At 43.5% G+C, this 26,363-nt stretch overlaps 1 protein-coding gene across 10 annotated transcripts in view; it reads left to right on the top strand.

Moving 5' to 3' along the window:
* The window catches only part of SEMA6D (semaphorin 6D), a 141,705-nt gene that overhangs the window by 87,882 nt on the left and 27,460 nt on the right, over positions 1 to 26,363 (top strand). For 8 of the 10 annotated variants that reach the window (XM_029237900.1, XM_029237898.1, XM_029237896.1 and 5 more), the window contains exon 1: positions 522 to 725. The exons of the other annotated variants lie outside the window; for them this stretch is intronic. The gene's annotated coding sequence lies outside the window, so the exon portion shown is untranslated. Of the gene's footprint in view, positions 1 to 521; positions 726 to 26,363 lie in introns of those variants that run through there. 10 annotated transcript variants of the gene reach the window in all.

Below are 26,363 nucleotides of genomic sequence, written 5' to 3'. Positions count from 1 at the left end.
CCGGCTGCCTCGGTGCCGGGCACCACGTCCCCAGCCCGCGCGACCGCCGAGCCAAGGCTGAAGGAGCCGGCTGCTGGCTCCGCCGCCCCCTTCCGCCCGCCCGCCCGGGAGCCGACTCTGGGACCGCCGGGCCAGGCTAGCCGTGGATGGGCGAGCAACCGCCCGCGCCAGGAGAAGGGGCGCAGCTCAGCAGCCGACGGACGAGCGGCTCACGGCGGACGCCGGCTACCTGTCAGTGCGCCCCCGGGTCGGACGGCCCACCGGTAGCGCCTGTTGGCTAGGGGCGGGGGCTCGGGGGACTCGGCCCTCCCCCAGCCCTCCAGGCTCCGGCACCGGCTTCTGCCTGGAGGGCGGCCACTTCCCAACCCTCCCTCTCCCCCTGCTGGCCGAGCGCGCCGCGGGCGGACTCCGGGGCCCAGGGCTGCCCGCCTCCCACCCGGCGCCCCGTTTCTCCTCCCGGCCGCTCTCCCCCTCAACTTTCCGTGCTTTGTTCTCCGGCTGGAAATGATTTACGGAAGCGTCTTGGACAGGGTCTCCGCCAGGCGGCAAGAGCCCAGCGCTGAGATGTGTTACGTTCTCATCTACCCATCAATTATGGATGGAAACAAATAAGGAAGAGTCAATTTTGCATGAGCCCCTTCTCCGGCGGCGAGAGGCATTCTGCAGCCGGGAGGGAGCCGCCGCTCGCGTCGGCAGCCGCTGGCAGGGGGATGGTGAGGCGGAAGGTAGGGAAACTTTTATCTCCCGTCTTGACAGCAATGATGTTTGTTCCTGGTCTGCAGAAACTGATACAGCGGCCGCCTTGGGTAATTTGGAAGGGCTTAAAGCTTCCTCTGTCGTGTATAACTCTTGGATTGAAACTAAAGGTCATAAAGGACTTGAAGGTGCGGATGAGAACTGGGTTTGAAAATTTTTTGTTAAATCAGCTCTCGGGACCACTGCTGTCAGGTGATTCTCTAAATCCCGATCTTTTAAAGAGCTAAATGTCATGGAGCTAGAGAGGAGTGAAGTAGCGGTGTTATAGGAACCCAGAGTAGTATTCCTCATTCAGAGGTGACCAGTCAGTAACCCAGGTTCCGGCATCCCCACTCCTCACTATGTTCAGCTGGGATATTCACACAGAAGGAACAGTAGATCATTATTATAGATATAAAGACTTTGCAAACAATAATCGGACCTTATGTCCATCACTATGGGCCACGGCTTTCCCTTAAAAATAACGGTAGTGTTTCCAGTTACTTGGGAGAAGAAATGTGTAGGGCAATTTTCCCAAGAACTTCTGGCTCCTAAGAATTTAAGTCTGCAGTAAAATGTTTAGTTGCTTTTTAAGGATTGTCCTTCCCTCTACTTGGTATTTGGGGCAGTAAGGTGGATGCTTTTATTTCAAGGCTGAAGTCCTGGGGAAAGGTTTAACATTTTTAAATCTGGTTTGGTCTCCGTTCCTCAGAATTGGAGAAATAATTGTTTGGAGAAATTTTTCAAGGTTTCTTCCTTGTAGAGTTGAGAAATCTTATCCCAGACAGCTCAAGGTGAGGATTTTACTATTCTTTTGGTGGTTTAACAATAGGTTTTGATGCTGGTTTATCCATGTTGTTAAAAAAAAAAATCCCCTCACTCTCTTTGATGTCTAACTCGGGAAATTAAGTTGTGTGTCGTCACATTTAATGTAGTGAGTGACAGGCATATTCTGTCAGGCTGGCCAATATGACACAAACATTTACGCTAGCTTAGATGAATAGAAATTGCCAAGTAAGCTCTGAGATTTGGGCCTATATTACCATGAACTTAAACATCTTGAGGTAAATAAACATAGCTGAGTTTTGTTTTTAAAGTTAGGGTCCATGCTTTGATTTAGGTCCCTAGACTGTGCTCTCAGAAAGACAAATAAATAACCCTGAGATTTCCAAATGGTGTTGTTTAGCAAACCATTTTCTTCCAGTGGTACATTTGCTGAAATTAACAGCCAGTTACTATTTCTTACTGGATTCTAGTTGTTACCTGTCCTTGTTTCTGTTAGGGATGCTGCATAGGTAACCTTTTTTGAGGAACATTTCTGTGATGCAGGACAGTGTGCCTGGAATATCGTGGCTTCTCCTTCACCAAACAGCTAGTTGACCTGAATTTGATTTAGATTCGTGGGCAGTCTGCCCTCTTTCTCTTTATTTATTTATTTACGTATTTATTTATTTAGGTGCCCTCTAATAGCACCATCTGGTCTTGTCTCCCCTCGTTTGGATGGATTTGAAAGATGGTTGTGATGCAAACCTATTAGTCCTTAGAGCGAGGGTAACTTCCTTAGAAATCCAGTGGACTTAAGTTCACTGGCTGCTTGCTAAACAGGAAGGATCTGTCCAGTAACTTGTGCTCGGCGTAAGTAGGCCCCTGAATCCTGTGTGGTGGTTTCTATTGCATGAAAGGCACACAGACAAAGTAAGCAGGAATTGGAGCTTTGTTTCACAAAAATGCCCATAATTGTTAAGGACTTATTGAAACTGGAGAAGTTCTTCACTTCTTGCTGCTCCATCAAAATAAGCCTTGGTAATTAGCTTAGTCATTGTTCTTGCATTTGAGTTCCACTAAGAGACAAAGAGTGAAAAATGCATCTGAAATAGGGTCATTTTTCACCCTTCTGATGCATTTTATGCAGAGTTAAGAGCCTGGCTGAATGTCTAACCATTATTGGTGTAACCGTAGGAGGTGGACTCCTTTCTTAGCATATTACAAGATAAAATATTACCTTTTATTTCAGTTAATAGACTTTAAGCCTGCCCATTCTAGATTCATTTCTAGAGGAAGCAAGAAGTGCTTGAGGTATGCCAGCCAGTCAGTATTTATTGAGTCCCTGTCGTTTGCAAGGAGCTATGCTAGCCAACGTTCCAACATCAGGTGAGGCAGACACGTTTCTCTATGTTCAACTTAAGTAAGAAAGAAGAATCCAAAGAAACAGAGAGTGGCAAAACTGGATCATTTGGCAAGAAATGTAAATCTGCATCTTTTTTTGAAGGATGTTATTTCATCCTAAAGGTTTTAAGGCAAGATTATCCATACCACATATTTATAGGGGGCCAATCTTCCTGCCTTTAACACTAATAATACAATGTACTATTAGTGTAATTCACATGTTGAAACTGTCATTGGAGCAGGGGATCTCGCTTTCAATGGCTCATGTGAATGGAGACTTAGAGTTAAAATCTACCAAAGCCAGTGTCTTAGGTTGCAGCTTATTTTGTGAACAGCTGCCAACTTCCAGTTGTGGGGGAAAAATGTGTTTTGATCAATTCCCATGACATGTAGAGAGAATGAAAATCATGTAACTATTTAAAGCATATCATAACCCTTTTCAGTGAAGGTGGCTATTGTTGGGCTAACTTTTCCTCCTCAGACCCTGACAAGTGTCAGTGCAGCTGATAAGTGAAGCTGCTTCCACTCTTCCCAGTAGGATAACTAGGAAACATTCTTACTTTGAAAAGCAACCATTTATGTAACCAAGAGTGATCAAATCAGTGGTCCACTAGATACCGCACAAGGTATACTTTTCTCAAACTTTTCTTTTCTATTAAGCTTTTGTTAACTCACCCAGATTAGCATTTTAACAACCCTGAAGTGAACTTCTGCCATTCTCTCTACTTGGACACAGTATGTAGATCATCCATCATTCTGTCCTTGGCTACAACAGCCTGCTGGCTCCATCACCATTTAGAGCTACACAGAATCCATCCGACTGTGAGCAACACAGCTGGCTACAGCAATTTTTTCTTCCACACCACTGGCAACATTGTCTGGCTGTGGTAGCTAAAGTTAACACCCAGAACAGGACGTTTCCATTGTCTGCCAACCTGTGCTGGGCCCCTCACCCACTTCTGGGGGCACACCTGCAGAAAGGCCCTGCTGGCTTGCAGTGGCATGTTCCCCTTAAGAGCGGACTTGCCTCAACCTTACGTGACCCACAGGAAAGCCTCTTTAGACTTGATACGATTACGCCACAAGAATTACAGAATTAGAAGGAGTCATTCACACCACTCATCCTAGACCTTCAGAACTCAGTCTATTGAAAGGGGGAAGAAAAGAATGGAGTAGCTTTTAGCCTGTGATCCCAAATGACTGAAAACAGAAAAAGACCCTGTGTGGTTCTTTGGAGAGCTGAAGGTATCATTGCTTCATCTCTTTTCACAAAGAACCTGTGATGTTCCTAAATCTGGGACCCGTGAGTAACGGAACCCAATGCTTTCTATCACATTTTTTGGTTTGTTTTCTTCTTTCTACTCAATAAGATATGTTACAGTATTCATTGCTTGTTAAAGCAAGAATGGCATAAATTAGGTGGACATGTTTATTAGGTTATGTTGCCAAGCTTTGAAAACAAAAAGACTTTTATAATTAGAAGTACTGCTTTTGGAGTTTGATGTGGGAAGGGGAGACTGCCTCATATTTTGGTGGGAGATAGTCTTCTCACCTCTTTTCCTAATGTTTACTAATGAAATCAGCCACAAAACAGCTGAGATGATGTGATGCTCCTACTGCTGATGATAATGGGAGAGGAAGAAGAGAAAGCAGTACGCACAACAACTACACTTACTGTTAGTCTGCTTACTAATTTCTAGGCACACACTAAGACCTTTATCTTAATTATGTCATGTAACAAACAACTGGGGTGGGTGAGGCAGATTCTGTTATTATCACTGCTTTGTCAAGAAAAGAGCTCAAGCACCTGAGAAGTCAAGTCACTTTCCTGAGGTCTTAGAGCAGGGAAGTGGTGGAGTCAGGATTTGAACTCAGATCTCCCTGACATCTCAGCCCACCACGTCATCACTGCACTGAATTGTTTCCAGGAACACAGATCACCCTGCAATCTTCTGACTCCCTGATATTTCTGACGTTGTTTTTTCAATAAAAGAGTCATACTTTGAGGGAAATCTTTGTATTGAATGAAATGATATGTACAGAATCGGTATGCTCTTAAGTTTTAACATTTCTCTAAACTAAGTCATATTGGCATACTCTTCTTTTATTTTTATTCCTGTTGGCCGAATAATTAATGACACTCTCTTTTCAAGTGTCCTAGAACAGCACCTTCGCCCACCATTTTTCTCCATGTCAGACTTTCCTGTCCAAGATTGCAGGGCATAGGACAAACGGCAGTATTCATCACTCACCACCAAAAAAGTGCTTCTGCATCAGGGTGCGATTGACACTCATTTCCCTGATCTTGGCAGGTGAAGATCCGTTATGTATCTCTGTCCCATTCCCCAGGAGTATTTATGGGCCCCATCAGCAGAGACAGTGAGAGCTGCAGCTGTTCAAGCATTAGTGGCACGAAGATGGAAATTGTCTTACTGAAGTTTGACTATGTATTATACTGTAATATACATTTTTCTTACTTACGGTTGAGAGAGAATCCTTTTACCTCTGTGAGTAATCAGATACGTTGTTGAGAAATTGTCACCCATGCATCCGCATTTTTTGTTTTTCTTTTTTACTCAGGATTCCTATGGGAGGGAAAAAAACAAATACACCTTACCACTACATATAATGCTGAAATTTAAGGTTTTCAACATACATTTTTGGAAAAGAAATATGGGTTTTAAAAAGTCCAATATGTTGGTACATGTATAATAAGGCCTCAGGAAGATCTGCAATTACTTAGCCTATTATTGGAGTCTGTATTTAAAAATAAAGTCAGGAGTTTCTACTCAGCTGAGGAACTGGCACATATGAACGAGAGCAGATGAAGCTCTTTGAGAAAATAGCACTTCCATTCCCAGGAGCCGGCTGTCAGCAGACCAGGGACTCAGACTCCCCCAGCGCCTACATTGGCCTAGGCCTCTCTTGTCATTAGAAGGGTCTCTGGAAACGTTTTGGTCTGCAGAGTTGTCTACATTTATCAGTAAGTCCCCAAACCTCCCGTGGGTAATTGGTGGATCAAGTAAATACATTTTTAAAAGCTATAGAAGAAGCAGGAGAACAGGCAGCAAAAGGGGGGATACAGAATGTTGCAGTTGTTTCTGTTTTTGTCCTTGCTAGGGTAACCATTTGTTCGTTCAGCCAACTTTTACCAAGTGTTGGCTCTGTACAAGGAGGTGCCAGGGTGGGGAAATGGTTCAAAGAGGAACTGACATGGATCCAGAGCTCAAGGCTCTTACTAAGTGGTGTAGAAAAAACGAGGTAACCACAGAGCCAAAATAAAATGGCGAGTGTCTTAAGTGCCAGAAAACACACACGGACCTATGGTGATTGAGAGGAGGGAGAAGTTATTTCTGGCTAGGGTGGGCAGGGGAGGCTTTGTGGAGCCGCTGATATTCGAGCTGGCCCTTGACCTAGGTAGGATTTGGACAGGTGGACAGCAAGGGCCAGGAGGGGAGGTGGTGAGAGGGAGGGCATTCCAAGCATAGAGAACAGCTTAGGCAAAGGCCCTGGGATGCGGGTAGGGGTCTAGATCACTTGTCCACGTTTGGGTCCTGACCTAGACTCGCGTTTCAGGTGTGAAGAAGCAGTTTGCCATGCAAACTACAAATATTTTTTGAGTGTCTCTGGTCTACTGTACTTAGCCGGTCAGCAGATGGCCCTGAGGCTTAAGCCGTCAGAATGAATGGGATCAATCTTGCGATGATTCCGGAGTTTGCTCCGTGATCAGAGCTAAAACCCCACATCAACTGCCAACTGGTTCAGTGTTACACAGGAATATTGCAAGGGATCGCGTGATTTGCCTCGAATTACCCAGCAAGCTGGCTCCCCCCGCAGAGGGGTTTAGCAAAATCAAACTAGAAGGTTGATGCTTCATGGGCTTTATTTTTTGCTTTAACTTCAAGAGGCTCTAGACAGAGACGCTATAACAAAGAATAAGCTGCATACCTAGATGTGGGTTTGGGGAGGATGTGGAGATAGGAAGCCGAAGAGAGAGTAGAAACTTGCTGAAACCGTGAGAGAGGCATGAGTTGGACTCTAGGTGCTTGGTAGAGGCATGAGTTGGACTCTAGGCATGAGTTGGACTCTAGGTGCTTGGTAGAGGAGCCCGCAGGCCCCATGAGGTTAGACTGCCTATTCACGGCTGTAACTTAGCAGAGTGCGTGACACGTAGTAGACGTGGTGCAGATATTTTAGTAAACATGTTAATTGAGTTTAACTTTTCATTCGATTGTGGTTATAACCTATCATGCCTGGTAAAATTCGCAAGCAACGGGGTTAGAGCTATGGCAGCCTTTTCCTAATAGAAGGAGCGAAAAAGTGGCAGTAAACAACTTGGAGTTACTAATACGTCCTTTTAGAAAACCCCATCCTTGAGAGGCCATGGGGATCCAGCATCCCTTTTTGGGTCTGAGCTTTCAGGATAAACTCACCCCCATCAATGCCTCTCCACGACCCTACCTTCCCAACTCCCACACCTTCATTCACCTTTCTCCCCTACCCCAGTGCCCAGCCATACTCCAAGTGAGGCTGTTTGGGTATGAGGGTTTCCAAGCCATCATTAACCCCTTGAGTTAACGTAAATTGTAATCAATCCACGATTAAATTTAATAGTGGAGGTGATAAGCTTTCTGGGAGGAAAGACCGGAAGTTCTCTGTAGTATAAGCACGTGAATACATAACAAAGGAAAAATAAAATGGAAACAATTACATTGGGGAATGGTTAAGCCAATTGCTTTGCCAAGAATTGCTCCAGTGGTTCAATTTTCCCTGGTATGTTTTAAGTCTTTTACAAGTTAATGGTTACATGACAGTCTGAGAGAAGACTCTTAAGTCTGAGGAAACACTGCCAATGAAAGATCAATCAGAAATTATAAAATAGGTCAATGGGGAAAAAGGGTTAAGCATATGCAAATTCAATATTAGGGACTTTTCAGGAATATTCCAGTGACGTAAAGCAGAGAACCTGCTGGATCTAGGAATTAGTCTGGCTCCTACCCAGTTACTTTCTGAAGTGAAGGGCATGCTGCCTCCCTGCATAGAGCACAGTTGCTTTCCAGACAAAACCTAAAATAAACTGGCGTGGCTCAGCTCGACTAATAATAACAGCTAGCCCTCACCGTGTGCTTACCAGGTGCCGTGGCACTGCGCCTAGTACTTTAAATATGTTACCTAATTTAATCCTCATGCTACCCCTGAGAGTTTGGGACTGATAGCTCCCTCAGAGTTAGCATTTGTTAAGTGCTGACCATGTGCCTTACACTCTTTTAAGTGGATATATTAAATCATCTGATCAGAATTCTTTGAGGTGGGTACTATTATTAATAATATCCTCATTTTACACAGGGGAAAAACTAAGAGATGGGAGATTGAGTAATTTTCCCAGAGTCAAACAGCTAATGAGTAATGGAACCAGGGGACTCGGGTCCATGGGAAGCAACTTAGTAGGGTGGTTAAGAACATGAACTCGAGCCAGCCTGTTGTGGCGTGCGTCCTGGCTGTCTGATCGATTGGCTGTGTGATCTTGAGCAAATTACTTAACCTCTCTGAGCCTCAGTTTCATGACCTAAAAGGTGGATGATGATGGTAGTACCCACCTGGTAGGCGCTGTGAGACATAAATGAATTAAGATTTGAACAGCACTTAGAATGGTGCTTGGCTAGCAGTGAGTGCTGTATTTATCTCAATGTCTGTTAAGTAAAAGTAAATGCAGTCTGGCTCCAAGGCCCATGCTTTTAGCCCTTATACTATGCAGTCTTTTCACATGTGATTTTATCGTATCTCTTTGACTGATATATAGACCTTGAAGCCAGTTTTACAACCAGCTCTTCTCTACCACCACCCACTACACTTGCCACAGATTCAGCCAGACTGCAGAGGGGAATTTGGCAGGAGAGCTCCAGGGGCCTAGAGAGTCACCTCAGACCTTGACGCCTAGCTGCCTAGCCCTGACCCATATATCAGCCGTTTCAGATTCATGATGGCAGAAATCTGGCTTCCTCTGTTGGTTGGGCCGAAGGACAAAAATATAGGTGACTGGTATGTGTTCTATGCTGGTTGCTCCCTAGTCTGATTAAAACCTGAATAACACCATGGAAATTCAGGCCCTTTCCTGACAGTTCCTGTCATCACCCACATCTTTGATCTCTACCAGTGGTCCTCAAACTTTAAAATTTATCAGAATCACATAGGGCTAAAATGCAGATTCCCAGGGCCCCAGCACCAATGGATCTGTGTTGCCGGGCCTGGGATGGGGCCCTGGAGTCAGCATTTTCAACAAACTCCTAAAGTGATTATTATGCTATGGTCCCTTGGCCACAATTTGAGAAACAATGCTCTGGTGTAGCCAGAGTTTCTCAAACATCAGTGCCCCTGCAAATTGCCTGGCATTTTGCTGAAATTCAGATTCCCATCAAAGTGGTAGACTTCAAGGCTAGTGTTGGCAGGCCACTGTGTAGTAGATCTCAAACCTCTTGCCTACAGCACAGGGTGAATGGTTATGAGCCAAAGGCATCCTGGCCAGCTCATGAAAGAGTAAGAAAGAAATAAAATCTGCTCAAAGCTGCCGTTTTTTTGTTTTTTTTTTTTTCTAGTTTGCAAAAGATCTTCACAGTGAGCAGAAATTAAGAAAGAAAAAGGACACTCACTTACTTCTGCTGACTGGTCTATATCATTTCCTAAATGGAGTCCTGGGCCAGTATTCATAGCAACAGTTTTTGATTTAATGATAAACTGCGATAAGGGTAATCAAACTTCATGCTTCAGGGCATCAGGTGATTGCCTGCTGGGTCAGGATGGAATCTTTTCCCTTGTCCTTTGCACAACTGACTAGATGCATTACAGAGAGGCCTCGGGCTACGCTTGCAGGAGCTGGGGCAGGAGGCCCTGGCAAAAAAACGCCGCTGGATGAGATCACATGGGAAATGGTCTTGTGTGGGATGAACAACCCCATCATTTGGCCTTAATCATTTTTGTTTTTTGTTAAGATTCTACATACCCTGTGTGTATATTTCTATAAACCACATGATGAAATTGGCAGCCTACTGTATCTGGAATCAGATGACCTGGACTCCAACTTTGGCCAATAGTGGGCTCTCTGAGTGACCTAAGGAAAGCGCTGTCTCCTCATCTGTGGACTCACAATTATACCGAGCATCAAATAAGACGATGTTGATAAAAGGGCTTCGTAAAAACCAGATAAGTGCGGCTCAAATGTAAGGGATTATTATGATACAATGAATTATACTTTATGGAATCACCATTTATTACGATCACAATATATAAATCTCCTCTCTATATAATGATATCATGCATAATGACAGTGAACGTTTATTGAGTTCTTCATCTCTGCCAAGCACTAAAGAGTTTTATTTGCATTCTCTTATTTAATCCTCATGTCAGCCCTTTGGGGCACATCCTTTTTTTATTCCCATTTTATAGATGAGGGCACAGATACTAAAGGAGCATAAGTGAGTTTCCTTTTGCTGTTGTAACAAATTACTACAAACTTAGATGTCTAAACAACAGAGATTTATTACCTGACAATTCCGGAGGGCACAGACAGTCAAGGAGCATAAGTGAGTTTCCTTTTGCTATTGTAATAAATTACTACAAACTTAGATGTCTAAACAGCACACATTTATTACCTGACAATTCTGGAGGTTGCAAGTCCCAAATGTGTTTCGCTGGGCCAAAGTCAATGTGTCAGCAGGGTTGTATTCCTTCTGGAGGCTCGACGGGAGAATTCGTTTCCTTCCCTCTTCCAGATTCTAGAGGCCACCTGCATTTCTTTGCTTGTGGCCTCTTTCTCCAAATTCCAAGCCAGCCATCATATAACTCCGTCTTCTGCTTGCATAGACACATCTCCTTCTTGGATTCTTCTGCCTTCCTCTTCCATCTTTTAAGGACCCTTGTGATTACATGGAGTCCACCCAGGTAATCCAGGAAAACCCCCCTATTTTAAGATCTCTTATTTAATCACGTATGTAGAGTCCCTCTTTCTGTGTATAATAGCATATTCACAGGTCCTAGGGATAGGGTGTGGACATCTTTGGGGATGGAGGGGGACATTCTTCTGTCTACCACAGTTAAGTACCTGCTAGGAGCACACAATGGCAGTGTCAGAATCCATGGCCAAGCCTGTCTGACTTCAAAGCCCATGATCTCAACCACTCACTATAAAATCTCCTCAATTCAGTCAGTGAAAGAAATAATAAAATCACAGAACATAAGTAGTGAGGAGGGCCATGTTACTTTTAGAATAATCAATTGGGGGCTTTTAAATATCATTTTAGCAGTAACAACACAGAAATTAACCTTACTGATCTCCATGTCCAACTTTGTACTAAGCATTCTATATATATAGTCATTCACTTTTTTCTTGTGAGGCTGAATATTATTTACCTGGTAACTGAATTGACAGGGTCCCTGAATCCAGTTGTCTTTCATGGGGTTGACTACATAAAGAGCATTTGGGGGACCAGGGGACCATTTTGGGGGACTATACAAAGGTATTTTAATGGAGCTACTGGTCCAGCAAAGGATGATTGACAAAAGGTGATGGATATAACCAGACCATCCTTTGCTGTCTCTGGCAGTGTCTCTTGGCCAATTGGACGTGGTTCCTCAGGTAGCACTTACCCCAGCCCATCCACGGATAGATAGCCAAGACCATCTCCAACTTATGAGGCTTGATGTCCTCAGAGGTCAATCAGAAAATCGGGAGCCTGTGTTTTGCTAAGAATTGTAGAAAGTTGTCCGAGATCCCTTTCCCACTCTCTTGCTTTTCTTCTCTCTCTCTCACTTCTCTTTGCCGCACACTTTGCTGATTTCTGAGGCTTAACACACCCATCACTGAAAAGGCTGTGAGAGGACAGAGCTGGAGTCTGGACATCAGGCCTGGCTCCTCTGTTAGCCCACCAGGTAGCTCTGGACAAGGCCCTGCCCTTGCTGGCCCTAGTGCTCTCATTAGAACAAAGTGAGGTCGGGATGGGCATCAGAGACAGTCTAAATGATTTCCAAGTTTCTTTCTAGTAGTAGGATTCCTTAATGTTATACTTATCTCCATATTTTAATTGCCTCATAGTAGCACGTCTAACGGTGATTTAAAAAAATATGAATCCACTTCATGAATGTGCATAGAGCTCTCTGTACAAAGAGACAGACACACAAGTAGTCCAACTTCTCAATTTTATTATTGCCATTTACATTTTACAACACTTTGCCCTTTTCTTTCAAGATCACTTAAACTTCATTGCTGCTAATATTGAGTTTTTAGACTCAATTTTCAGAAATACATAGATAATATTTTCAGTTAGCAGTAATTGCACCTCATTCAGCTCTCAGGGGTTGATACGCTACCATTGCACAATTTCCCTGTAATTTTCAGTTACTTCCCTGAAGAGCCACTCCCCATGGAACGTGTAGGACAGACAGGGCAAATGAGTTTCAAAGTAGAGAGCCGAACCTGATTGGTAGTAGCTGTTGCATCTTGTGTTGTAGAAACTTATGGGGCTACATCTAAGGTCAGGGAGAAAAAGGATGCCTTGACTGATTTGCAAAGTCGTCTGTGAAAAAGGGAGAGGGCATGGTAGCTTCTATACAACAAATTCGCCATCTTTGATTCAGTATTTTCTTTGGAGACACATATCCCTCTTAAAGCACTCACACTCATTCATGATCTCTATACAGATTGATGAGTAATTTAATGCAGATGTCATCTGGCACGATGTCTCAGAACCGAGCTTGAAAATAAGTAACTCCTAATGGATAAGGAAACTTGATAATGATTACTTTTGCCAGTTCTTACCATTTGCTTTATTTTGTTGCTATTCCCTCAATTATGAGGGAATATTTTTAACATTTTTAACTATTTTATCAGAGACTCAAAAATGCGATGAATGGTTGTGCTACTACAGATAACACCTTCACCGTAGATGTATAAATGTGGACATATATAAAAATAGAACACCACCACACATATACACAAACACATACAGAGGTTTTAAATAACTTTTCAAAGTCAGACAGACATAGGTTGGAATCCGGCCCCCTCTCTGCTAACTAGATGTGAGAAATTGGGCATATCACTAGCTTCTCCAAGTCTTAGTTTACTTTTCTGTTAAATGGAGAAAATGTCCCTTAAGAAATGGGAAATAAATTAAAGCTAATGCATGGAAATTGGCCAGCTGTGTCCTAGAACACAATAGGTGCTCAGTCATGTTGGTTTTGGCTACAAATAACAGAAAACCCAACTCCAAATTGCTGAACAATGAGGAAATATAACATTAAGTCAATAATAATAAGTCCTGAGATGGGGTGGCTCCAGTGTTGATTAATTCTTTGGCTTAACAATATCATCAAAGACTCAGGCGCTGTCTATATTCTCTGCCATTCTTATCCTGTCAACCTCCCCTTGGCTAGCTCTTTTCATGTTCCCAGTAAAACTGGCACATTCCAGGTGAGAATCCAGCAGATCAAGAGACCAAGAGTCCCTAAGAAACCTTTCCTAGTACAGACTCTCCCACTGATAGAATCATGACACCTGCTCACACCTGTAACCTAAAGCAGCCTTGGGCAGGAGAATGGGACCACCACAATCGACTTACATGGAGGAGACTGGCTTACCAGTGGATGCATGAACAAAATCAGACTGGCTTACCAGTGGATACATGAACAAAATACAAACTATTTGTATCTATACATTGTTATATATGCATATTTTGTACACACAGTGTACATGACATAAACATATTCATGAGTGCTTTCAAGCTATAAAACTTTAGTGTTTGGCCAGAAATATTTTTCTGCCATTATTTGAAAATTTTATGTCCCTAGAACAGCATTTTCGTTTAATTAGGCAGTTAAAAAATATAAAAGGTATGACACTGGAGGACAGTGCTACAAACAAGTGGACAGAATATATCAAATGAATTTGCTCCCATATTTTTTTCTTTTCCCGCCCCCACCGTGACTTGTTTTAAATGAGAAGTTAAGATACCCCTGCCAGATTAACACTTTGAAACATCGTAATAAATACAAGCCATAATTATGAAGCCACTTTTATCTCTTGAGAGGTAGAGACAGAAACACTAACTCTCTTCTCTTCAACTCTGAGATAAATGTGAATTTATAATCCTGAAAGTTACCCACATTTTTTGTCTTTCTTGCCCCTTAATGAAGTATACTGCAGACTACCTGAGTGGAAATCTTAGCCTGGCTAAGTCTTCCTTCACTCTGTACTGTTCAACCTCTTTTCCTGATACAGTAATGGAGTAAATCAGATCCTAAGGCCCCCTAAAATCTGGATGAGGAGGTTCCTCCTTTACCTGTCTTTGTACGACTTTGCAATAAGCTATAAAATTAACCACCTAGATTTTCAGTATCAGAAATTTCTGCTTTCAGTGTTTTATGGCTGCAGTTTTGTTCACCAAAGTGAAACTTCACTCAGTCCTTATCAGATAAAAGTCTCATTCCTTAAAGGAAGCAGTAGCCCTTGCTCTGCTGTTCTGTGTATACCCAACCTTGCGAAGAACTATTAGTCTCCAGGAGTCCAAATGGTCCTAAGGTCTGATTCTGATTCTGCCGTTCAACCTCTTGGAGCCTTGCTTTCCTCACTGGAAAATCAGGATAATATATCTACTTCATAGAGATGTTGTGGTGAGGTCTTTCTTCAGGAGGAAATATATGCAAAGCACTGGGCATGGTATCTGACATAATAAAAAACTCTATAAATTATAGTTTTGTTATTACTACTGTTTTCAAATCAAGGATGCTTGGCAATAGGAAATACTCATATCCGAAGTATTTTGTAGATTTTGCACATGGATAGGTTCCATAAAATATATCTGGATGGCTACTTCTAAACACACAAAGAGACAGAAAAAAAAAAAAAAGCAAGACCAATTCTGCTAAGAAGTGGCCTTTCTTGAGCACATAAAAGCATGGTAATGCTACCACGTGTACACCTTGCTGCTCACATTTTGGACGTGGTTCCGGCAACTTATTTATGTTGGGGCTGGGAAATTTTATTATGTTGTGAAGTATTTTCAGATTATGAATTGCATCACTTAAATAAGGGACCAAGTTACTCACAGTGACTTACTGTATCAACTCAACCTGACCCTGGGTCTGAGTTGTAATTTTCTAGGCACATTCCCTCACTCATTCGTATACACATTCATTCACTTATCCACACAATAGATCATTTTTGAACGTATTCAGTGTTCAAAGAGCTTTTCTTCCCCTTGGCCTTCAAAGAGTCAAAGTTTAGTAAATAATGAAATAACTGCCTCCAGGATCAGTTTCATGGGTGTGTTACCTGTGCAGTCTCACTGGGCCCCATGCCTAGAATGTGCTGCTTTAGCCATCTTGAAATTCTTAATAATTTTTGAATAAGGAGCCCCCTATTTTCATTTTGCACTGGCCCCTGTGAATCACGTAGCCTGGCCTGATTGCTCCTTTTCACCAATGCTGTTTATTCTGTAGGATCTGAGTTGACAGGGCCTGAGTTCCATTGCCTCCCACTCTCAGGCAAGCTGCCTAATCTCCCTGGTCCTTGGTTCTCTCCGTTGTAAACTGAGGCAGAAAAGACATGGTCTCCAGGGTCACTGCCGGTAATCTGCACACTTCAGGAGAGTAAGACACGAGTGTCAAATGATGTCCGCCCTGGGTTTGGATTGTAACGGGGGTGACCACACTCTCAAAATTCAAAATTAAGATATGGGGATTATGGGATCGAAAGAAAAAGAAGTTGCAGTCAGGACTCTTTTTGAGAAGTTGAGCTGTGTAGCTGAAACTTGTGACCTCTAGACTAGGCCTACATGCTGTTTAGTGATTTTACAACATAAAATCGAATTGACTGAACACTGGCATTATTCTGCTCATTTCATTTGTATTGTCCTTTCCTCTCTATAGATTTTATGCTAATATCCCAGAGGAGACGTAACTCACTCCAGTACTTTTGCCACACTTAAAAAAAATCTATATCCAAGACTTTAAAACTCTCATACACATATATTGGCATCCTTAAGAGTCCTCTAATTTACAGTCCTCATTTTGTATATTACAAGGTGATAATCAAACCATTTAGGCAGCCCACTGGCATGGGCAACTGGCCAATTAAAACAGACCCCACAGTGTGGTGCCAGGGGGAATGCTGGCTCTGGGCCTATACTGTGTGGGCTTAAACTTCAGTTTCAGCTTGTAGAGAAGATACCACTGTACTCATGGTGGTCCAAATATCTAGTTCTCTGGAGACCCAGTCTCTCCAAGGTGCAAGAAAGAGGTACCACCAATGAATCTGCAGTCACCCTGTGTGAGAACCAAGATCTTTTCTGATTCAGTCATTATGACACTTCAGAGCACTGTTGCAAATTCTGTATTAAAACTTGTAGCTGTTTAATGGCAAGCACAGACTTCAGGTATACTCATGCTTTTTATCAAGTTGAGGTCGCCAGTAAACTGAAATAAATAAAGACATAGCAAAGAAAAACAACTTTAAGTTAATTGAGATGTAGCAGTCATCAGTTTTAGACAGACCTTCAGTTCTGCCTGGAGCTGCCTTCCACTTGAGCAAATTTTAGATCACAAGACAATTTGATGCTCAAAGTGTCTCTAATCACCCACCCAAACATCTGCATCATTAAGTGGACGTTTGTCCACTTTGCACGCATGTTGTTGGCCTGTTTGAGCCGAGATGGGAAGCCGTTCTGTAATGTTAAAAGCCCACAAACAACTCCAGTGTAAGTCACAGTACCAGGAGCCAATTAAAATCAAAGCCTTGGTGCTACAGATTTCATCCCTTAAATATTAAGCAATTTTTACTTTGACATTGATCAAGAGGTGTTAATGTAGATCCTTTTAAACTCAATTTAGGGGGTGTGTGTGAGAGAGAGAGAATGGTAATTTTTTCTACTTTCAAGAGCTGGAAGTATCATGTCTTTGGGCCTCCTAAAAGTTACTCAGTTTAGGGGTTGTTTATTCACTTATTTTCATTTAATTTAACTTCATTTAATTCTAGTTTATCTTGGTAGAGAACATCTTGATTTCTACCTGTTTTATTGTGTGCAATAAGGTGATTAGCTTAGGAGCCTTGGAACCAAATGGGAGTTTATATTTTAGCTCACGAGATGTTTCTTCAGCCCCTAATGGTTGGCTGACTGCTGTGTTTACATTTGTATTAGCATTGAGTGGGCTGATTCAAAAAGGGCCACAGAAAGAGCTGAAGTCTGACTTCTTGTTACTCTTAACACCTAGAGGCAGAATTACAGCATTATCTTTATCTGCTCTGGTATTTACTTTATGACTAATAAATATGGCTCAAAGTGACCAAATTCTGAAATGGATTCAGTGTTCCAGCAGCCATTTATCTTTAAGGTAAACTGTAAACAGTTCTGCTTAGAAATTAGTTTAGGAAAACATGTATTTAATGTTGTGCTACACATACAAATAAAAGTATACTTAATGCTTAGAATGTCACTTACACAGCGGGTAGTGAAGTAGGGTGATAACTCCAGCAAGAAGGCTGGCAATGAAAGCGTCCTTACTTCTTGCCACTCCGCTCACCGGGCTTTAAGAGGAAGTTTGGAATTTGAGTGAGCCAGGTCTTTCCTCTCCATTTTCCTGTGCATGTTTTTAGACTAGAGAAAGGAGACCTTGATGCCAATATTTAAACAACTGGGGTAAAAATGGTTTTGGCTTTAAATATCCAAGGACACAATTGCAATCAGTTCTCCTTTTGCTTTTGCACTTGACCACTGAGAAGTCTAAGCCAGGTTTTCTTTCTCCTGTGTGACTAGAATTCCTAATTCTTAACGCAAAAGGCGATCACCATATTACTAGCACCAAGAGTACAGCAGCGATTTTGAATTGGCGTGGATCTTTGTGAAAATCAGATTAAAGTTCACTTTAAAAATAGAAACTGTTGTTGCTGGTTTTATTTTAGCACTTTATATTTTGGAGCCCTAGGAAGGAAAAAGTAGGAGGTTAGAAGGGGAGAAGAGCAAAGCCAGAATTATGACATGCCAATTTAACTGAAATCTCTGAATTACTTCCATTTTCTTTTACTGAACACCCAGAGTATAAATATGATACTTAGAATTACAGAGGACTTATTCCCTAGGAAGTTACCATCTAAAATAATATTCCAAGAGACATATTCCGTAGGATCCAACTATTAGTTCTTGGCTTTGGTCAACAGAAGGGCAGTAAGTGCCTTCATCACGAAAATGCTCAGCTTACTTGGGTTGGAGGGTGGCTTTATATATATATATATATATATATATATAAAGTGTTGTGCTTTTTTTAAGTAATTAATTTATTTTATCTTTGGCTGCGTTGGGTCTTCGTTGCTGCACTCAGGCTTTCTCTAGTTGAGGGGAGCGGGGGGCTACTCTTTGTTGCGGTGTGCGGGCTTCTCATTGCAGTGGCTTCTCTTGTTGCAGAGCACGGGCTCTAGGCACGTGGGCTTCAGTAGTTGTGGCTCGTGGGCTCAGTAGTTGTGGCCTGCGGGCTCCAGAGAGCAGGCTCAATAGTTGTGACACACAGGCTCAGTAGTTGTGGTGCATGGGCTTAGCTGCTCCACAGCATGTGGGACCTTCCCGGACCAGGGCTCGAACCCATGTTGCCTGCATTGGCAGGCGGATTCTTAACCACTGCACCACCAGGGAAGTCCAGACTTTATATTTTTAATTGATCATCTCTCCATCTCTCCTCTTATAATGTTAAAAAAAAATACAAAGTATTGTTTTCAAAGGGGAAAAATCTCTCCTCTTATAATGTTAAAAAAAATACAAAGTATTGTTTTCAAAGGGGAAAAATCCTAAAATCACTTATTTTGTCTTTAGTCTCTTTTAATATTTGTTTGTATGTATCTCTGTTTTTATAGAGTTGTAATCAGTGGACATACAATTTTATATTCTGATTTTTCCCACTTGGTATTACATCATAAACTGAGGATCACTGGTCTTCATTATTATCATCTGAATGGTTGCATAATATTCCATGAGACTGGTGTAATATACTTTTATTTTAACTACTCCATGTTAGAAAATTAACCTGTTTCCAGTTTTTTCACCATCATAAATAAGCATCTTCCTCTAACAGGTTCTTTTTTTGTTTTTCTTACTTTAGATCATTTGCTTAGGATAAAGTATTAGAAGTGAAAATTACTGAGTTAGGGTTAGTATTGTTAGCATGCATGGATGGGAGCATGTGTGTACACATTGCCAAATTGTTTTCTAAATGGTTGTACTGATTTACCCTGCCATGTGCAATATACTGATTTCATCCCAATTTACTAGTATTAAATTTTATCCTTAAGAAAAAAACAAAAGGTATTTGCATTTTGTAAAATTGTACCTTGTTGATGTAATTTGCATTTCTGATTAATAACAAGAAGTCTGACTTTTTAAGAAACTGAGATAAGACATTTTAGGGACAGGTTTAGTCCTGCTTGACACACAGAAAGACAATCTGAAGACTGGGAGTTGTCATAGCATCTGCATTCTGACCAACAGCTTCCTGTGTCTCTGCAATATATCCAGCTCTGACAGCTAATTTCAGTCTTCAGCTCGACTAAGAGGAGAAAGCAAAAAAAAGCAATATTTCAGGCCACAGAGAGTATCTTAAAGGATCCAGGAAAGGATTCTCCCCAAAACATGCAGTATCCATCCCAAAACCAAGTGTTTAAAATAACAGCAATCATTCATTTGACTCATGAATCTACAATCTGGGCAGAGCTCAGCAGAGAGACTCATTTCTGCTCCACATTGTATCAACTTGGGTGGCTCAACTATGGGGCTGGAGGATCCATTTCCAAGTTGGCCCACTCATGTGGGAAGCCCATGGGTGTTGCCTATCATCTGGGAGATCAACTATAGGGCTGAGAGCCACAGCCTTAGTCCCTCTCTACATGGGCCTCTTCATGAATGCTTCATAGGCAGCTTGGGCTTCCTCATGCTATGGTGGCTGGATTCAAAAAGTGTCTGAAGAAACAGAAAGTGGAAGCTGCCCATTCATTATGTTCTCAGCCCAGAAGGTGATATAACATCACTTCTACCATATTCTGTTATTCAGGCAGTCATATCCCAGATTCAAAAGAAGAATCTATACACCCACTTCTAAATGGGAACAGTATAAAAATATTTGGGGACCATGTTTTTAAATTGCGATACAGTATTCTAGCTCTTTGAAAGGCTAAGAATCTAGATACTTGAAACACCATGGACTGGGAGGTATTACATTATAGCACTGGCCTCTACCCTTGCTTTCTAGAATACTCCAGGAGTGAGTTCTCCATTTACCTAACTCACCTTTCCCACAACAAGGAATTCAGTCATTCAGTTTGGTGTCTCTTGACTGACTTTTCCACTGTGGAAATCTAGCAGCATTCCTTCCACTCCCCAGCCTTCCCCAGGAAGCCAGGTCTCAGGGCTTTCAATCATCTGTGTCATGGCTCTTTTCTTTTAAGATAGATATTAGGGGTGGGCCTGGGTATGTGATGCATCTCAAAAAAAATAATGGCATTAAGTATATTTGCTGCATTTATAGTGGCAAAATGTTTATCATCTAATGTGCCGACAGTTGCACTTATGAGGATCTCACCTGATTGCTGAGTGGTTTATTTAGGTGTTTCTATTCCTAGTGCCAGGCAAAGGGAAAGGCAGTTACTTTGTCTAGTCTTCCAAAGAACATTCCAAGAGAGAATTTGGAACAGAGAAGAAGACACGGAAATCACCAGAGGTGGTCTTCAGAAAAGATTAAATTATCACAGGGCAGGGGACACAGAAACAGAGTTATGCTAATAATGATACTAGCAGCAATAACCATAATAATAGCTAATACTTACTGCACTTATGTGACTGGTACAGTTTTAAAGGTTTTCTGAATATTAAGCCTGTAACCTTTAAAACAATCCTTTAAGATGGTCCAATTATTTTCTATTTTTTACAGATGCAAGGTGAAGTAGTTTTTCCAAGGTCACACCACTAATGGGTGGTGGAACCAGAGTATTCTTAAAGTCCATTTCCTCATTGGATTGTATGAGGGTGTTTATTCTCAGGCGTGGTGAGAAAATGGGCCATCCTCTCATGGCTCCTTCTGCGGGTTTCCACAGTGACCCCCTTTTTCAGCCATTTCTCAGGGTTGAGGTGGGCTGCGGATAAGTTTCCACTTGTCTACTAAAAGAAGTAGACAAGCCTTCAGAGGTGGAGACTTGCCTTCTTACGTGCCCACCCCCACCCCCATCCACTCTGCGTGGCCTGCAGGACATTTAAAGGAAGAGATTCCCACGGGAGCCTTTCTTTAACTCTGAGGGACCAAGGAGCAGAGAGGGACCTGGCGGGCTTTCCACCCTCAATTTGTGTCCACGCAGGAACACCTGAACGAGGAGGTTCCCTGACTTTGGGATTGGGTCCCCATTGCATCCCTGCCCTGTCACCCCCAGAAACAACTTGAAGGCTCTGATGTTGGGTCAGGGGTGGTAAGGAAAAGGCCCCTGACCGCTTCAAAGGTGGAGGTAGGAAGAAGAGGTGGAAACCAACTCCCAAGACTTAGGGAGACAGGGTCTTCGCTTGCTTCCGGCATGAAACTCCTGTCTTATTAGTTTTTTGTTTCATGGAATCTTTATTTCTTTGTCTGCTGCAGTTACCTGCTAGGTCATTAGACTAGAAGAAGAGATGAGTGCTGTTCATATCTTAAAATAACAGTAATAAATCAAGCTAAAAACATGACAGTGTTCTTTTCTTAATAAATTACAAAGGCCTCTTTCTCCTCTCCTTTTTGTCTCTTTTGCATTATCTTTTTCTGGTGTGGTGATTAAGACGACAGACATTGGAGTCAAATTGACTTAAGCCCTGCTATTTAGTTTTGTGACAGGAGATCTCTTTATTTCCTTATCTGAAATTTGGGAAAATAGCACCAGCCTCCTAGGGAGTGCTTAGCACAATGCCTAGTGCTTCCTTAGCATTCAGCCACGGCTTGTTGTGATCAGTATCATCTCTACTTTTCCAGTCTCTGGCATGTGCATATTACACATAACTCCAGGTGTGTCCCATGAACACAGGAGGAGTATGCTACCCAGCAAACCCTGCTCTCTTAGTGGAGCAGGCATGGTAAATATTTCATGTAGTGGCCTGTGAACTTAACTCCACTAAGAAGTCATAGATCCCGCCTTCCAGGAACTCAGTCTAATCAGAAGGACAAGCATGTAGACGGCCAGTGCTACCCACCACGGTCAAACCAGAGTCAAAATGGATGGAGTGTTGTGAAAGGAAAGAAATGGAAAAGGGCTCAAACTGGTGAAGGGTCCTAAGGGACGAATAGGAACTTGCCAGTCAGAGGAGAAGCCGTGGAAGGTGTTCTTGGTCCAGAGAACAGCAGGAGCCCAGAACAGGAGGCCCAGCAAGGCCCTCGCCTTGCAGAGTGGCTGCATCCAGGGAAACAGGCATGTTAATATTTATCTGAGCAGAGGCAGAAGCGATGTCAGTGTGCCGTGCTGTGGCAACCTGCGACTAAATAAAGCCCTGATAATAATACTACTTCTTCACACTTGGATAGCACCTTTGCAATTTACAGAGTATTTTTACTCACACTTTCTCACTTGTCTCTTTGAAAAACCATGGTGAGTTAGTCAGCAGCGATGCCCCCTTATCTCACCTCCAAAGAGGCAACAGGGCTGACCTGAGAGCGTGGGAGGCCGCTGTATCCCACACATGCGGGTGGTACCCTTGCCGCAGTATCCCTCTGCTTCACAGTGGCTTCCATTTCTTCTCCCTTTGGCAGGATGGATGCTGCAAAAGACACAGTAAGCAGAGAAGGTATAAGTGATCACTCGAGACAGAGTTTAGGGCCTGGGAACTTTTGATTAGGGCACCTCGAAAGGAGTAGCCCCACCTCCATTGGGTTGAAGATCATGCCTGTTAGTGGCTGCCGCTACTTGAGTTCCCACCACCCTGAGGGCTCTCTGGGACCTTAGCATGTATAATCCAACATGCAAGAGGCAGCTCTCCCCCTCTCCCCAGCTTGGTACAGACACAACCACTTTGGAGGAAACCCAGAGGTCCCTCCTATCTTTCTTCTCCAAGTACTGGTTAGTGTTCACTACTGAATCTGGTTGTAACCCCACTTTTGTCCATGTATCCTTTATACAAAAGACCTCAACCCCTCCATCTCTCCTGGCTTTATAATCTTTCCTTTTTATCAAGGAGCTGTGAGTCTGTAGTAAGGGTAGGAGGTGAAAAAGAAAGGCAGCCACACTTTTCCCCTCCAAAGGTAACCAGGCTAATTTCAACAATGTTCAACCTGTTTGCATGTGTAAAGCAAAACTCTTTTCTGCACCTCCCCAGGATGCTGCCTGTGACAGGGATAGAATTTGGGGCCCCAGGTCCAAGGCACTGGTCATTGTAGGAAATGGGACACAGAATATCATTGGTGCATTAAGTCCTATATATTCATCCCAACGATAGCAAAGTCAGTGGAGGCCCAAGTCTTACTGTGGTCAGATCAGCAGCTGTAAGAGAGAACACCTTCCCTGCATACTGCAGCATCATTCCATGCTGGTGTGTGTCTGTTTGTTACTGGTGACCTGGGGGATGACCTGTTGCTAGCAGATCACAATGAGTGGGAGAAGTGCTCTTTGGAGATTTTTTAAGTTTTCTTTTTTTCTTCAAAAGATAACAGAGGGTTTCTCTGGTGGTGCGGTGGTTGAGAGTCTGCCTGCCAATGCAGGGGACACGGGTTCGTGCCCCAGTCTGGGAAGATCCCACATGCCACGGAGCGGCTGGGCCCGTGAGCCATGGCCGCTGAGCCTGCGCGTCCGGAACCTGTGCTCCGCAGCGGGAGGGGCCGCGGCGGTGAGAGGCCCGCGTACCGCAAAGAAAAAAATAGATTTATATGAAAAAAAAGATAACAGAGTTGCATGTATCAATTCATTTAACCAACAACTGTTAAAAACCTATATGCCAACCACTTTCTAAGGAATGTATTTACGGACGTAAAGGACACAGTCCTTACACTGAAGGAAGTCACAGTGTGGGGCTGGGGGAGGGGAGAGGATGTTGAGAAACTAAGGAAATATAATATTGTGTGCTATGTGCTTCGATAAAGGTGAGCCCAGATTTTGGCGGCAGGAGGAGGAAAAGAGGGAAAAGCCTAGTGGGAGGTGATTTCTGATTAGGGATTGGCCACATAAAGGAAGAGGAAAGGACAAGAGAGGCACTCGAGGGGGTGGGCACAGCACATGCAAAGGCCAAGAGACAGGAGAAGCAGGTTTGTTATTAGAACTCAGTGAATTCATATACCCACAGTTTGGGGCGCCAAAAGAGGTGTCATCTAGGAGAAGTGACATCCAAATGCTGACCTCTGGTCCCTCTTGGGCCTCATCTTTGTAAGCTCACCGCTGAATGTCACTGCGGAACCCGGTTTTTCTTTTTCTATCCAAATGCACTTTGAGCCTCTCTTGAGATTAGCCACTAAGGTGATAGAAAGAGCAGTGGACCTAGAGACAGATGACCCAGAAGCCTTTTATTAACAGCCTGGCCTCAAGCAGTTCTTTACCTCCTCATCTGTACAGTGGAGATTCATTCACTAACTCAACCAACACTAAGTAGAGACCGGGTACCAGACACCATGGTGGGTTATAAAGATAAAGCAGAGAACGGAACAGACCTAATTTCTGTTCCCTTGAAGCTGACATGGAGTTCAATGGAGATAATAACCTCTGTCCTAAACATTTAAGGACCAAAATAGATAAGGTAGGGCTTCCCTGGTGGCGCAGTGGTTGAGAGTCCGCCTGCTGATGCAGGGGACACGGGTTCGTGCCCCGGTCTGGGAAGATCCCACATGCCGCGGAGCGGCTGGGCCCGTGAGCCATGGCCACTGAGCCTGCACGTCCGGAGCCTGGGCTCCGCAACGGGAGAGGCCACAACAGTGAGGGGCCCAGGTACCGCAAAAAAAAAAAAAAAAAAAAAAGATAAGGTATATTTGCTTTAAAAAGTGCAAGGTGCTATAAAAGTGAAAGCTCGTTGCCCAACTCTCTGGTCTGGGATGACTATCACTGAGAGCTGGGAGTTCCTGATCCCACCCTCACACACAGAAATTAGTGAAATACCTCCATCAGATCAGCTACAAAGTACATTTGGGGACACAGAGAGAGGCTAAGAAACCTAGAGTTTCCTGGTGCATGTGACCTGAGCTTCCCACAAGCATATCACACAATTTTTTTTTTTTTTTGCGGTACAAGGGCCTCTCATTGTTGTGGCCTCTCCCGTTGCGGAGCACAGGCCCCAGACGCGCAGGCCCAGCGGCCATGGCTCATGGGCCCAGCCACTCCACGGCATGTGGGATCTTCCCGGACCGGGGCACGAACCCGTGTCCCCTGCATCGGCAGGCGGACTCTCAACCACTGCACCACCAGGGAAGTCCATATCACACAATTTAAAGAAGAAATTGGAAATGATCTGTTGACCAGTGGGAGGGGCTGCACCACCTCACCCCTGGGTCCAGGGAAGCTAGAGGACAGCACATAAAGGCAGTATTTCCAAGACCACGTGATTGGGAGGAGGGGAAAAAATGCACCTTCTGCCATTCTATCTGGCACAGAGTCAGAATGCCACAATACTTTCATAAGCGCCAGTGGAGACACATTCCATATTCAGCACATCAGTCGGTTTGTACTACAGAGCCAATTTGTGGTTTGGTGTTATAGATCAGAGGCAGCGATCACAGCTCTCCTGTCTCGGGGTTCAGAGGGGGCACATGCATTTTGTATCCTAGGCAACGCCAGAGCTATAGGAAAAATTTAGAAGTGTGAATTGGGAATTCTGTTACTTTCGGTAAAGAGCCTTTTCGACCCAGGCACCAAACTCAGAATCAATAAAAGCTAATGACTTAGACGGGCCTTAGAAATGGTCGATGTTGTAGCCCATCCCTTCATTTATAGATGAGGAAGCTGAAGCCAGAGCAGGTGCGGCCTCTTGGCTGCTAGAGTAGAATCTAGATTGCTCAGTCCCCTGTTATCTCTAGGTGTGTTTGATATGTTTGACGTCTGGGGTGAAATTAGCATCCCCATAAGGAGAGGCGAGAATAAATGTAGATAAGGGTAGTATAACCTTTGAGGCATAATTATCTCCAGCAATAGCATGGAGCACGCAGCCCTTCCTCAAGGTGGTGCCGCGGTCAGCCTTGCACTGGCTTCCTGGCACTCACCTGATCACAGAACATGATCACAGGAGCTCAGGGATTGCTCTTTAGGTAACTCACTCAGGCCTCACAGCACCTCTCTGAGAGGAGCTGCTAGTTATCCCCACTTCACGGGGAACTGAAGTACAGAGCGGTTAAGCAGCTTGCCCGAGGCTGCTTAAGTGACCAAGCTTGGTCTCCTCCCTAGGCATTCTGGCTGCAGAGTTCATGTTCGCAATCATGGTACGGCACTGCTCAGCACTCACTCAGGCTCCACCCCAGAG

The sequence above is a fragment of the Monodon monoceros genome, unplaced genomic scaffold (genome assembly GCF_005190385.1).
Source record: "Monodon monoceros isolate NGI ecotype Baffin Bay Population unplaced genomic scaffold, NGI_Narwhal_1 Super_Scaffold_21, whole genome shotgun sequence".
Classification (NCBI taxonomy): Eukaryota; Metazoa; Chordata; class Mammalia; order Artiodactyla; family Monodontidae; genus Monodon; species Monodon monoceros.
Note: the sequence above shows the minus strand (reverse complement) of the source record. Positions and strands in the feature narration are given on the sequence as shown.